Below are 13,659 nucleotides of genomic sequence, written 5' to 3' on the forward strand. Positions count from 1 at the left end.
GTGTCTGTGTGTCTGTGTGTGTGTGTCTGTGTGTGTCTGTGTGTGTGTGTGTGTCTGTCTGTCTGTCTGTCTGTCTCTCTCTCTCTCTCTCTCTCTCTCTCTCTCTCTCTCTGTGTGTGTGTGTGTGTGTGTGTGTGTGTGTGTATTTACAGAGCTATAAATCAGTGGATAGTTGACCTTGGGTGTGTTCATGTTTATGGAGGCGAGAGGACAGCCTCCTGCATCATTCTTTGAGAGCTTTGACTTGTTGATGGAGAGTCTTTCTGTGGATGCTTAGGATCATGAGGTTCTCAGGTTTGAGTGGCAAACACTCTTGACTAAACCACTTCTCTAGGTTACTCCAACCATTCTGCTCCTTGTGAAACAAATTATTTGTAAATGTTGCAGTGATCTTGATAGAAATGTCCCAAAAGACATTCCTGAGTCACAAAATGTTCTGGGAAATAAGATAATGTGATGAGATAATATTGGAATTAATTTCTTTTTTGACATTAATTTATCTTTTTTTAAGCTAGGGAAGGCGTCATCTATCCAATATTTGTAAAAATACTGTGTATACACATTACACTAGAATTTTTATTGGTTATTTTATTTATTTACATTTCAAATGTTAGCTCCCCTTCCGAGTTTCCCCTCCATAAGCTCTCTATCACGTCCTCCCTGCTGCCTCTATGAAGGTGCTCACCCACACTCCTGCCTCAGCAGCTTAGCATTCCCCTATCCTGGACTTCCACAGGACCAAGGGGCTCCCCTCCCAGGGATGCCAGATAAGACAATCCTCTGCTACATATACAACTGGAGCTATGAGTACCCCTTTTCAAAAGGACATGTAGGGATAATGAGTGGAGCAGAAACTGAAGCAAAGACCATACAGAGACTGTCCCACCTAGGGATCCATCCCATCTGCTCACACCAAACCTAGACACTATTGTGAATGCCAAGAAGGGCTTCCCGACAGAAGCCAGGTATAGCTGTCTCCTGAGAGGCTGTTCCAGAGCTGGACCAATGCAGATTTGGATGTATATTGGAATTTTAATAGTATGCATTAAAGTACATGCAATTTTGAGATACCAAGTTAATTAAATACCTTATGCCTAATAGTAAAATATTAAGTTTCTTTATTATAAACAATGATTACATTAGTACCAATTTGAGTTTCAATAATTGTTTTATTTACTCTTGATCCAAAGCACAGCTTCCCAACTACCTACTCTACTCATTCCCTCCTCTGACCTCTCCTCCATATCTACCTTAGAATAGGAGGTAGACCATAGGAGGTCTGTAAGAGGTAGAGACCTCCTATGGATACAAACCATCCATGATCTACCAATTTGCAGTAAGACTAGATGTATCTTCAGCTTTTGACTTTAACAAGACAGCCCAGTTGGGAGAAAGGGATCCAAAAGCTTGCAACAGAGTCAGAGACATTATTTTTTCTTCTGTTACAGGTCTCTAACGAAGAACAAGTTGCACATCTCTTAGATACATGTAGATGTCCTAGATCTCTCTCAAGCTTGCCCTCTGACTGATGGTTCAGTCATTGAGCTCTGATGACATTAGTTGATTCTGTTGGATTCTTGTGGTGTCCTTGTCATCTTTTTTCTTTTCTAGTCCTTCTTTTCTTTCTTTCTCAAGATTTCCTGAGCTCTCCCTAATATTTGGCAGTGATTTTTCTACATCTGTTTTCTTCACCCAGCTGCTTGGTGAAGACTGTCAGATGAAACTTCTGTTATGTTCCTGTCTGCAAGTATAGCTTAATATCGCTAATAGTGTCAGTGGTGGACTCTGTAATGGCATGTGTCTCAATTTGGGCATGGGGAATACTTTTGGAATTAACTTTACTGTGATTCTTGCTTGCAATTAATCATGAATGAGTCTGTGACATCTCTCTTTGTTTTTGAATTAAGACATGACTTACACCATGACAAGTTCCCTTGCTTATGCGTATGTCCTTGAGAGAGTGTACTAGCCAGAAGAAAATGCCCTTAGTCAAACACGGATAAAGTGTACCATAAACTCACCACATAAGAATTTGTGGTCATTGTTTAACTTCCAGGAATTGATCATGCTTGCCTTTAAAAGACACTTGCACACTCATGTGGTTATTAATCAGCAGGACTCCCATTTCTGTCTCTCGCATCTTCTTTATGCCTTTCTTATAATCATCCTTACTTTCCCAGTCAGGTTACCCATGGCTGACTGACTGGCTGGCTCCAGCAGTTGGGCTAGTCACGAGTTGATCCTTTCCTCAATTTCTGCTGCAAATTAATCCCTGAATATCTTAGAGGTAGGGAAAATTTGGGTATCAAGTTTTAAGGCTACTTTGATATCCACATCACTCCATGAGAAGTCTTGCATGGTTACAGGTTCAGATATCATATCCTCTATCACTAGGAGTTTTAACTAGAGTCACTTTCATAGATTACTGGGACTTTTCATTGTCCTAGCTTTCAAGCTCATTTCGGAGATGTTCCCCCTACATTGATTCCAGTTCTCTCTCCTTCAGTTCTCCCCAGAATTGATCCCTCCTGTTACTGTCCCCACCTCCTTTCACACCCAGCATTCTCCCTCCATCTACCACAGATGTCTTTTTTATTTTCCCTTCTCAATGAGATTTAAACCTCCTCACTTGAGCCCTACTTGTTACTTAGCTTCTTTGTGTCTGTGGATTTCAGCATGGTTGTCTAGTACTTTATGGCTAATATCCACTTATAAGTAAGTAAAAGCGGTTTTCCTTTATGAGTCTGGAGTACTTAAGTCAGGGTAACCTCTTCTAGTTCCATCTATTTGCCATATTTTTCAATATTTTTAATAGGTGAATAATAATATTCTGCTGTGTAAATATACTGCTTTTCTTTATTCATTCTTCCATTGAGGAAGATCTAAGTATTTCCCAGTGTCTGGATTTTATGAGTAAAGTTGCTATATACATAGTTGAGCAAATGTCCTTTTGATATGGCAATGCAACTGTTGGCTTTATGCCTTGGAGTTATATAGTTGGGTCTATAGATAGAATAATTCTCAATTTTCTAGAAAACACTCAACTGTTTTCCAGAGTGATTGTAGAAGTTCCCACTCCCACCCTCAATGGAGGAATGTTCTCCTGGATGAACATCCTCACCAGTATGTGTTGTCACTTGAGGATTTTATCTTAGACATTCAGGTAGATATAAGGTAAAAATCTCAGAGTCATTTTGTTTGTATTTTCCTGATGACTAACAACTGGTTAGATTTTTATCCCATTTTTAATTGGATTATTTGAGTTGTTGTTGTTGAATTTCTTGAGATCTTTTTATATTTTAGATGTCACCCTCCTTTTGGATATATGGTTGATGAAGATCTGTTCCCATTGTGTAAGTTGGAATTTGGTTCTATTGACAGTGTCTTGTCTTACAGAACTTTTCAGTTTCAAGAGGTAGATGCTAAGAAAGCCTTTGAAAAATTCAATAATCCTACATTATAAAAGTTGTAGAGAAATGAGGGACATAAACACAATAAAGACAATATAGAGCAAACCAACATAAAATTAAATGGAGACAAAATAAAGTAATTTGACAAAAATCAGGGACAAACAAGGTTGCTCATTCACCTAATATTTATTCAACATAATATGTGAAAGGTTAGACAGAGCAGTAAGACAACTGAATGAGATAGAGGTGACAAAAACTGGGAAGGAAGCAATCAAAGAATCACTATTTGCCAATGATATTATAGTATACATAAATGACTCTAAAAATTCAACCAGAGAACTCCTAGAGCTGGAAAATACCCTCCACAAAGAGGCTACATAAAAAATTGACTCAAATAAATCTGTAGCCTTTGTTTATACAAATGATAAATGAGGTGACAAAGAAATAAGGAAACAACACTATTCACAATAGCCACAAGTAATATAAGAGTTTAATGTAATTCTAATCTAATCAAGCAAATGAAAGACTTTTAAGCCTTTGAAGAAAGAAATTGAAGATAGCAGAATATGGAAAGATCTCCCATGTTCATGGATTGGTAGGATTAACATAGTAAAAATGGGCATCTTACCTAAAGCAACCTACAGATTCAACATAATTCCTATCAAAATTACAAGACAATTCTTTACAGATCTTGGAAGAACAATACTCAACTTCATATCGAGAAAAAAAATCCAGATAGCTAAAATAATCCTGTACAATAAAAGAACTTTATCACCAAATTGAATGCACTAAATTTGATAGGCAAGAAATTGTATAATGGCTATGAACCCATTGACAGAAGATATTTTCCTGATTTCAAGCAGTACTAACGAGTAATTTTGATAAAAATTTCATGGAATTGGCATAAAAACAAACAGATTGATCAACAAAATAGAATCCATGACCCAGAAATAAAATCACACTCCTACAGATACTTGGGTTTTGACAAAGAGGCCAAAAACCTTACAATTGAAAAATAATGCATCTTTAACAGATGTTTCTGGTCTAACTGGATGTCTACATGTAGAAGAATATGAAAGATCCATATTTATCACCCCAACCTGAACAAACCTCAAGTCTAATGGATCAAAGACCTCAACAAAAAACGTGGTACGTTGAATCTGATAGAAGAGAACTGAGGTAATTGGCATGAACATTGGCAGAAGACAATTTACTGAACATAATACCACTGTTCAGCTACCAAACATTAACAATTAATAAGTGGAACAGCCATTATTTCTTTTTTTCTCCATCTTTATTAAATTGGGTATTTTTTCTTTATATTTCAAATGTTATTCCCTTTCCCGCTTTCCAAGCCAACATCCCCCTAACCCCTCCCCCTCCTTATTTATGTGGGTGTTCCCCTCCCCGTTCTACCCCCAATACCGCCCTCCTCCCAACAATCACATTCACTGGGGGTCCAGCCTTAGCAGGACCTAGGGCTTCCCCTTCCACTGGTGCTCTTACTAGGCTATTCATTGCTACCTATGAGGTTGGAGCCCAGGGTCAGTCCATATATAGTTTTTGGGTAGTGGCTTAGTCCCTGGAAGCTCTGGTTGGTTGGCATTGTTGTTCATATGTGGTCTCAAGCCCTTTCAGCTCTTTCAGTCCTTTCTCAGGTTCCTTCAACAGGGGTCCCGTTGTCAGTTCAGTGATTTGTTGATGGCATTCGCCTATGTATCTGCCATATTCTGGCTGTGTCTCTCAGGAGAGATCTATAACTGGTTCCCGTCAGCCTGCACCTCTTTGCTTCATCCATTTTATCTAGTTTGGTAGCTGTATATGTATGGGCCACATATGGGGCGGGCTCTAAATGGCCGTTCCTTCAGCCATTACTTTTTTTTTATTTTTTTTATTAACTTGAGTATTTCTTATATACATTTCAAGTGTTATTCCCTTTCCCGGTATCCGGGCAAACATCCCCCTCCCCCCTCCCCTTCCTTATAGGTGTTCCCCTCCCAACCCTCCCCCCATTGCCGCCCTCCCCCCATAGTCTAGTTCACTGGGGGTTCAGTCTTAGCAGGACTCAGGGCTTCCCCTTCCACTGGTGCTCTTACTAGGATATTCATTGCTACCTATGGGGTCAGAGTCCAGGGTCAGTCCATGTATAGACTTTAGGTAGTGGCTTAGTCCCTGGAAGCTCTGGTTGCTTGACATTGTTGTACTTTTGGGGTCTCGAGCCCCTTCAAGCTCTTCCAGTTCTTTCTCTGATTCCTTCAACGGGGGTCCTATTCTCAGTTCAGTGGTTTGCTGCTGGCATTCGCCTCTGTATTTGCTGTATTCTGGCTGTGTCTCTCAGGAGCGATCTACATCCGGCTCCTGTCGGTCTGCACTTCTTTGCTTCATCCATCTTGTCTAATTGGGTGGCTGTATATGTATGGGCCACATGTGGGGCAGGCTCTGAATGGGTGTTCCTTCAGTCTCTGTTTTAATCTTTGCCTCTCCCTTCCCTGCCAAGGGTATTCTTTTTCCTCATTTAAAGAAGGAGTGAAGCATTCACATTTTGATCATCCGTCTTGAGTTTCGTTTGTTCTAGGGATCTAGGGTAATTCAAGCATTTGGGCTAATAGCCACTTATCAATGAGTGCATACCATGTATGTCTTTCTGTGATTGGGTTAGCTCACTCAGGATGATATTTTCCAGTTCCAACCATTTGCCTACGAATTTCATAAACTCGTTGTTTTTGATAGCTGAGTAATATTCCATTGTGTAGATGTACCACATTTTCTGTATCCATTCCTCTGTTGAAGGGCATCTGGGTTCTTTCCAGTTTCTGGCTATTATAAATAAGGCTGCGATGAACATAGTGGAGCACGTGTCTCTTTATATGTTGAGGAATCTTTTGGGTATATGCCCAAGAGAGGTATAGCTGGATCCTCAGGCAGTTCAATGTCCAATTTTCCGAGGAACCTCCAGACTGATTTCCAGAATGGTTTTACCAGTCTGCAATCCCACCAACAATGGAGGAGTGTTCCTCTTTCTCCACATCCTCGCCAGCATCTGCTGTCACCTGAGTTTTTGATCTTAGCCATTCTCACTGGTGTGAGGTGAAATCTCAGGGTTGTTTTGATTTGCATTTCCCTTATGACTAAAGATGTTGAACATTTCTTTAGGTGTTTCTCAGCCATTCGGCATTCCTCAGCTGTGAATTTTTGTTTAGCTCTGAACCCCATTTTTTAATAGGGTTATTTGTCTCCCTGCGGTCTAACTTCTTGAGTTCTTTGTATATTTTGGATATAAGGCCTCTATCTGTTGTAGGATTGGTAGAGATCTTTTCCCAATCTGTTGGTTGCCGTTTTGTCCTAACCACAGTGTCCTTTGCCTTACAGAAGCTTTGCAGTTTTATGAGATCCCATTTGTCGATTCTTGATCTTAGAGCGTAAGCCATTGGTGTTTTGTTTAGGAAATTTTTTCCAGTGCCCATGTGTTCCAGATGCTTTCCTAGTTTTTCTTCTATTAGTTTGAGTGTGTCTGGTTTGATGTGGAGGTCCTTGATCCACTTGGACTTAAGCTTTGTACAGGGTGATAAGCCATTACTTCTTAATTGTAGCCTATTGCCACTATATATTTGCTGGAGATTGGTTCTAGTGTTTTGATTCAGTCAAGAATCTGTACGTCCAGATGCTGAAGGTCCTCGTCCCCATATGGTTTGTGATAGATCAATAAAGTTGCTAATGGATAATTTCAGGGTCCAGGGCCCTTAAGTGTTGCAATGGTAGGTTGCAGAGCAGACTGGGGGGATTGCTATGACATCGGGTAGAAGGATGGGACTTAGGAGCAGCAGGAGATAAAGCCAACCAACCATGTGGAATTTTAGGTGAATGGCCACTAGTTACTATCCCCTTGGGCATGGGGTAGCAGGAAAGGTTTAGAAATCTCCAGTCTTTGAGGTAGTCAAAACATTATAAAATTAGCTCGTGTGTGTGTGTGTGTGCGTGTGTGTGTGTATGTGTGTGTGTGTGTGTGTGTGTGTGTGTGTGTGTGTGTTATCCACATATCCAAAGATAGTTTTCTTGGTCAGGTAAACTTGTGTGTCCACCAGGAGTCAAAGAGTGTAGCAAAAACTATCACAGCAAATATGTGTTAGTCCTCATTTTTCATCTTCATGACTATGGATAACAATTATAAAATGTTTCTGTTCAATTGTATTAGAATTATAATTAAATATCAAAGGTCATATACCTCTATTATGTTTATATTCTCATTTCTTAATTGTACTTATCAACATGTTCTTCACAATACTGGTAATCCTTTAAAGATATTATTCTTTCTCAGATCACTGAACAGAGGCAAATTATGCTAAATTTGAGTCTGAATGATATAATATTCTACCATATTATTCTTTACTCAGGCATCATTTCAGTAGTATCAACATCTTTACTTCTTCTCTAAATGTGATGGTGGGGGTTGGGGATTTAGCTCAGTGGTAGAGCGTTTGCCTAGCAAGCGCAAGGCCCTGGGTTCGGTCCCCAGCTCCGAAAAAAAGTATAGGAAAAAAAATAAATGTAATGATGGTTGATTAAATGAGAATATATCACATAGGTCAACTATCTAGAAAGCAGGTTAATATTTGTGCTGTTAAGTAAGTTTTAGGAGGAGGTATGTTACAGTTGGTAGAATTTGGCAACGTATACCTTTGCCTTATATTCAGTTCACTTTCTTTGTTTCAAACTTGTGTTTGAAATGTGATTCCTCAGCTTCCTGCTCCAGTTGTTAAGTTTTTTGCATACTTCCATGTTTTTTGAAATGGAAAAAGTTGACTCTTACCCATCTGGAAGTGTAACTCAAAATAATTTATTTTTAATGAAACTTTTGGTCATGATGTTTTACCACATCAATAGCTATATAACAAATGTAGTAATGATTTTGATCTTGGTTTAATTTAGAATATTTCTATGTATATTTTTTTAAATTACTCAATATTGAAAAAATAGAAAAGCTGCAGATGACATTCAAATAATCCTCATTAACTATAAACAATGCAATTATTTGTTATTTTCTACCATGTACTTTTTTCTACTTAAAAATGATTGCATACAAAATAAAGAGATTTTGTTCTCACTTAAACCTTGCTGTGAATAAAAGCACGATGATTTCATCATCTTGTATCTATTGATTGCTCTTCACAAGCCTTGCTTCTGTAATTAGGACCTGTAGTAATCAAACACATTCTGAATGTTTCTGATAATAACCTTCTGCTTTACATTCTTGTTGTTCATCCTTTAAATAAAATAGTATCTCATAGCATTTGACATTTTTCAGGAAACAGTTAAAGTGCTCTGGCTGGGTTCCACTTAAGGGGACCTTTTTATATCACTCAACCAATCTTTAACACACATCAGTTGCATATATAATCACCTTTATAATGCAGCATATTCAAATAATCTCCTAAAACAAATGCCACTTCCTTTTAAATGAAAGAGTTTCACATATAGTAAGAATTAAAAGCAATTGGAAGATGCCTGCCATTAATGGCTTGATATTGTGTGACATTCGGACATTAAAACAAATGACACCAAAAAGGGGAATGGCTTATCTTTTAAGGTCCTTCCCTTGTAAGTATAAGCAACTGAGTTGACAATAAGAACATAAACAATTTAGGAAGAAACTGTGTGTGGACTTGAGATGGAGAAATTGAAAGACTTCAATAAGCAGGGTTTCCATCTCAGAAGGCTTAGCTATACACTCGGCAAGTTCCTGGTGAAAGAGATCCTGTTTTGTTTTAAGAAAAAGTCACTGCATGTTATACATTTGATAAATGAAGAAAAATGATGTTGTATTTTGGCCTCATTATACATATGCACACATTTATATGTAAATGTGTATGGTACATACACAAAGGAAGAACTATGAAAATTATACCTGACTTCTCAACAGAGACTATAAAATCTAGAAGGGCCTAGACAGATATATTACAACCTCTAAAAAAACAACAAATTCCAACCTACAGTACTATACCCAACAAAACTCTCAATCACCATAAATTTAGGGAACAATAAACAATATTAATCCACAATTTATGTGTGTGTCTCTCTCTCATACACACACACACACACACACACACCACCACCACCACCACCAACAACAACAACAACAACAACATCAAAATAACAGAAAATAATTGTCACTGTTTATTAATAATTCTCAATATCAATGAGCACAATTTCCCAAGAAAAAGACACATTATAACTGAATGGATGAAAAACAGGATCCATCATTCTACTGCATACAAGAAACACACCTCAGCAATAAAGATAGACATTAATTCAGAGGAAAGAGCAGGAAAAAAGTTTTCCAAGCAAACAGACCCAAGAAACAAGCTTGAATATCCATTCTTATATCTAATAAAATAGAATTTCAACTGAAATTAGTCAAAAGAGACAAGCGGGGCTACTTCATACTTATCAAATGGAAATTGAACGACTTTACTTAATGATCTCTGGGTCAGGCAAGAAAGAAAGAATGAAAGAAAGAAAGAAAGAAAGAAAGAAAGAAAGAAAGAAAGAAAGAAAGGAAGGAAGGAAGGAAGAGGAAGAAAGACAGAAAGAAAGTAAACAGGAAAGAGGGAATGAAACAACACTTTCTAGAATTCAATGAAAATGAAGACATAACATAACCAAATTTGCAGGACACAATGAAAGCAGTGTTAAGAGGAAAGTTTATAGCAATAAGTGCCTCCTTAAAGAAATTAAAAATTTCTCTTACCAGCAACTTAAAGGTACACTTGAAAGCTCTAGAGAAAATGAAGCAAGCACACAAAGAAGAATAGAAGGCAGGAAATAATCAAGATGAGGGCTGACATTAATCGGATAGAAACAAAGAAAACAATACAAAGAATCAAAAAAACCAAGAGGTAGTTCTTTGAATAAATCAACAAAATAGACAAATCCTTAGCCAATCTGACAAAAAAGACAGAGAGACAGTATCAAATAAAATTAGAAATGAAAAAGGAAACACAACAATAGATGCTGAGGAAATTCAAGGGATCAGTAGGTCTTACTTCAAAAACCTGTTCTCCAGCAAGTTGAAACATCTTAACAAAATGGAAGATTTTCTGGACAGATAGTGCTCAGGAAAGTTAAAACAAGATAAGTTAAGCTATTAACTTACCGGAAGATAAGCCCTATGACCAATATGTTTTATAAATGTTAGTTTTCTACTTTAAAGGTTACTTTGGAATCTATATCCTGTCATGTGAACACCTTAAATTCTTGTGGGGAGGGCAGCAATAGGGGGAGGATTGGGAGGGGAACACCCATTAGAAGGGGGGGGAGGGTTTAAGGGGAAGTTGGCATGGAAACTAGGAAAGGGAATAACATTTGAAATGTAAATAAGAAATACCCAATTTAATAAACATAAAAAAAGAAAGTTAAAAGAAAAGAATGGAGATGTTGCTTTTAGAAGCTGATTAAAATTAAATCCAGTGTACTTTTCCAAACCCACACATTATAAATTTCTAACAAGTTTCTATAATGACAGAATTAAATCAGGCAAGGACCTAAAATAAAATCAACACTAATGTTAAAATTTTGTTTTTAAAACTAATGTACATAAATAAAATATCAAGCACTTTAAAACAGTATAATGTTAATTTTCATAGGAAGTAAAGAAACCGTTTACCAGTGTAGGATAGATAGTTGGTTAGAACCTAGTTGACATTTTGGGTGACCTGTAGTAAATTACATGTAGACTAGAAAGCACTTCATTTACTTTACTATTTATATATTTTTTATTATTTTTTGGTAATGAAGCACATTCACAGCTCTCTGTAAGTAAATAGACTCACATTAGACAAAAAGATAGCTCAGCAGTTCAATAAGGATGGTTTTAAAAGACAATTTTTGACATTATTCTTGTTTGCTTTGTAGTAAGCTAAAAACTTTTTTCTTAAAACTTCAGTGTGTTTTTTCTTAGCTAATTTCCTGGGCAGATCTCTGTAATACATGCAAGAAACAGATAGATAGAAATATGTTCATTTTTATCTAAAATTCTCCCTTTTCCATGAGACTGTTGATTCCCATAGTAAAATGCAATGGGTTGAATAGCTCTTTTGTGAAAAATCTATTATATTTTTTTCCAGACAGAATAATTACCTAACAACAGGAACAGCATGTTACAGAAAACTCACCATTATCTTTTGCTGAAATGAAACAGAACTGTTCTAAAGAAGGAGGAAATAACTCAACAGACCTCACCAAGCAATATGTTTTGGGACAAAGGAGGTTTAATGAAAGAGACACCGTGATGGTTTGTCCTTTGTTATGCAGACTCATGACTGCTGTGCAGATAAAAGGACAAAGCATTATTAGAAATTTGACATAATTATTTCAACTCATTATTTCTTTTTATATCAAAGCTCATATCTGACTTTAATGAAGTGTGCACGCACACACACATACATGCACACACTTGCTGTAACAGATTGAAAATAAGAGGAAAAAAGTCTCTTTCTCAGAAAATAAAGGCAGAAGATGCTATGCATGGCATTTGAAAACATGTAATTAAACTGGTTGAGTTAAGAGGAGAAAGAATACATGATGATTAGAATACAAACTATGACTCACAATAGAGACCACCACTGGATACTATATTTGAGAACATTTCTTTCAAGCAATATGTATTGTTTTCTGAACGTTTCCTTGGACTTGATATCACAAGTCCAATGAGAAAAATGATACACAATGAGAAAAATGTGCATGTGTACAGACCTATGACTCTGAAGACATATTAAATTTCATACTTTCTCTCACACCTTATATGTGTGGCATATGTGTGTATCTGTAACCAGTTTGGAAGTTGATCTGGCAATTTCGTATAAAGATAAACATGCTCATAGAAAGCTTTACCATACTAGACCCTAAGTGGAAACAACTCAAAACATTCTAGCCCTGCAATGGAATCAATCTCTCTATTAATGAAAGAATGGATAAACTATGCATAGATTTCATACAACAAATCATTGCCCAGTTATTAAGGTAACCAATTGTTATATGACCCTCAAAAATATTGGGGTGAGTAAGAATGATATGATAAAAGGGAATACATACGATACCATTTATAGAAATTTCTAGAAATCTGTGACTAAGTTTTGGAGGAAAATGAGAACATTGTCTGCCTTTGGGATTCAGAACTGCATGGAAAGACATATGATAAATATGGAGTAATAATAAGAATGTTATATATTAATATATAACATATATGTATATGTATACATATACACATAAAGATGGATATAACAGATATAATAGGTATTCTATTGCAAAATACACTGGATTCCATGCTTACAGATTTTGCTATATTTCACTGTACATATCCGATAACATAATCAAATAAAACTCTGTGAATACATATGTATTTAAGCTATTCTAAAATAATGACTCCAAAATTTAATGAAGTAACCATTAATATTTTAAATATTTCCCCCAAAACAACACTTTACAAAACTTGCTTAATTTTCTTAGTTTCTTTATATATTTAATAATTTGTAATTTCTAAATTATGCATTAAGAGACAATATAAACACATACATATTCACATAAAGCTCAATCCCTAACTAATATATTGCATTCATTTCTATATTCTCATTATAAAAATGCATTTCCCACATTTATATTTTCTTAAATTATTAATTTTTTCCTTTCAATGAGAGGTGTTCAGTTTTAATATAATTAAAATAATCTGTCATTTTCACACCTGTGTTGCAATCTCCATTAGTTGTCTCTTATTTAAAACTTTCAACTCTGCCTTGAAAGTGTGAGAATAACGGACAAGTCTCTATTCTATATTAGGCTTGACTTGGCTGTTTAAAACTTTGCAGTGCATCAGATTGATATGCAGATCTGGTATGTGGTTAAGGTCTCATTTACTTATTTCTATGTGGATGTCTAACTTCACTAACATCAACAGTTGAACAGTGTTTCCTTTTGACTTCTAAACTATAACGTTCTGTCTCTGATGAAGTTTTCACTATAGCCTTCTCTGGTTCTGGAATGGGTCTTTGTTCTCTTTCTGTACAGCACAGAGTTCTGTGATTTTCATATTCACCTAATGAAGAACTTACTATAAATATCTGAATGGAGAGGTTAACCTTCTCTGTTCCTTCATGTTCAAGGAAACACTGATTTCAACTTCAACATGGACCTTACCTTCATCTTGTCACATTCATTTGATAAGGATTATGCTTAGAATTGTGTTTACTGAACAGATGGA

Source organism: Rattus norvegicus, chromosome 6 (genome assembly GCF_036323735.1).
Source record: "Rattus norvegicus strain BN/NHsdMcwi chromosome 6, GRCr8, whole genome shotgun sequence".
NCBI lineage: Eukaryota > Metazoa > Chordata > Mammalia > Rodentia > Muridae > Rattus > Rattus norvegicus.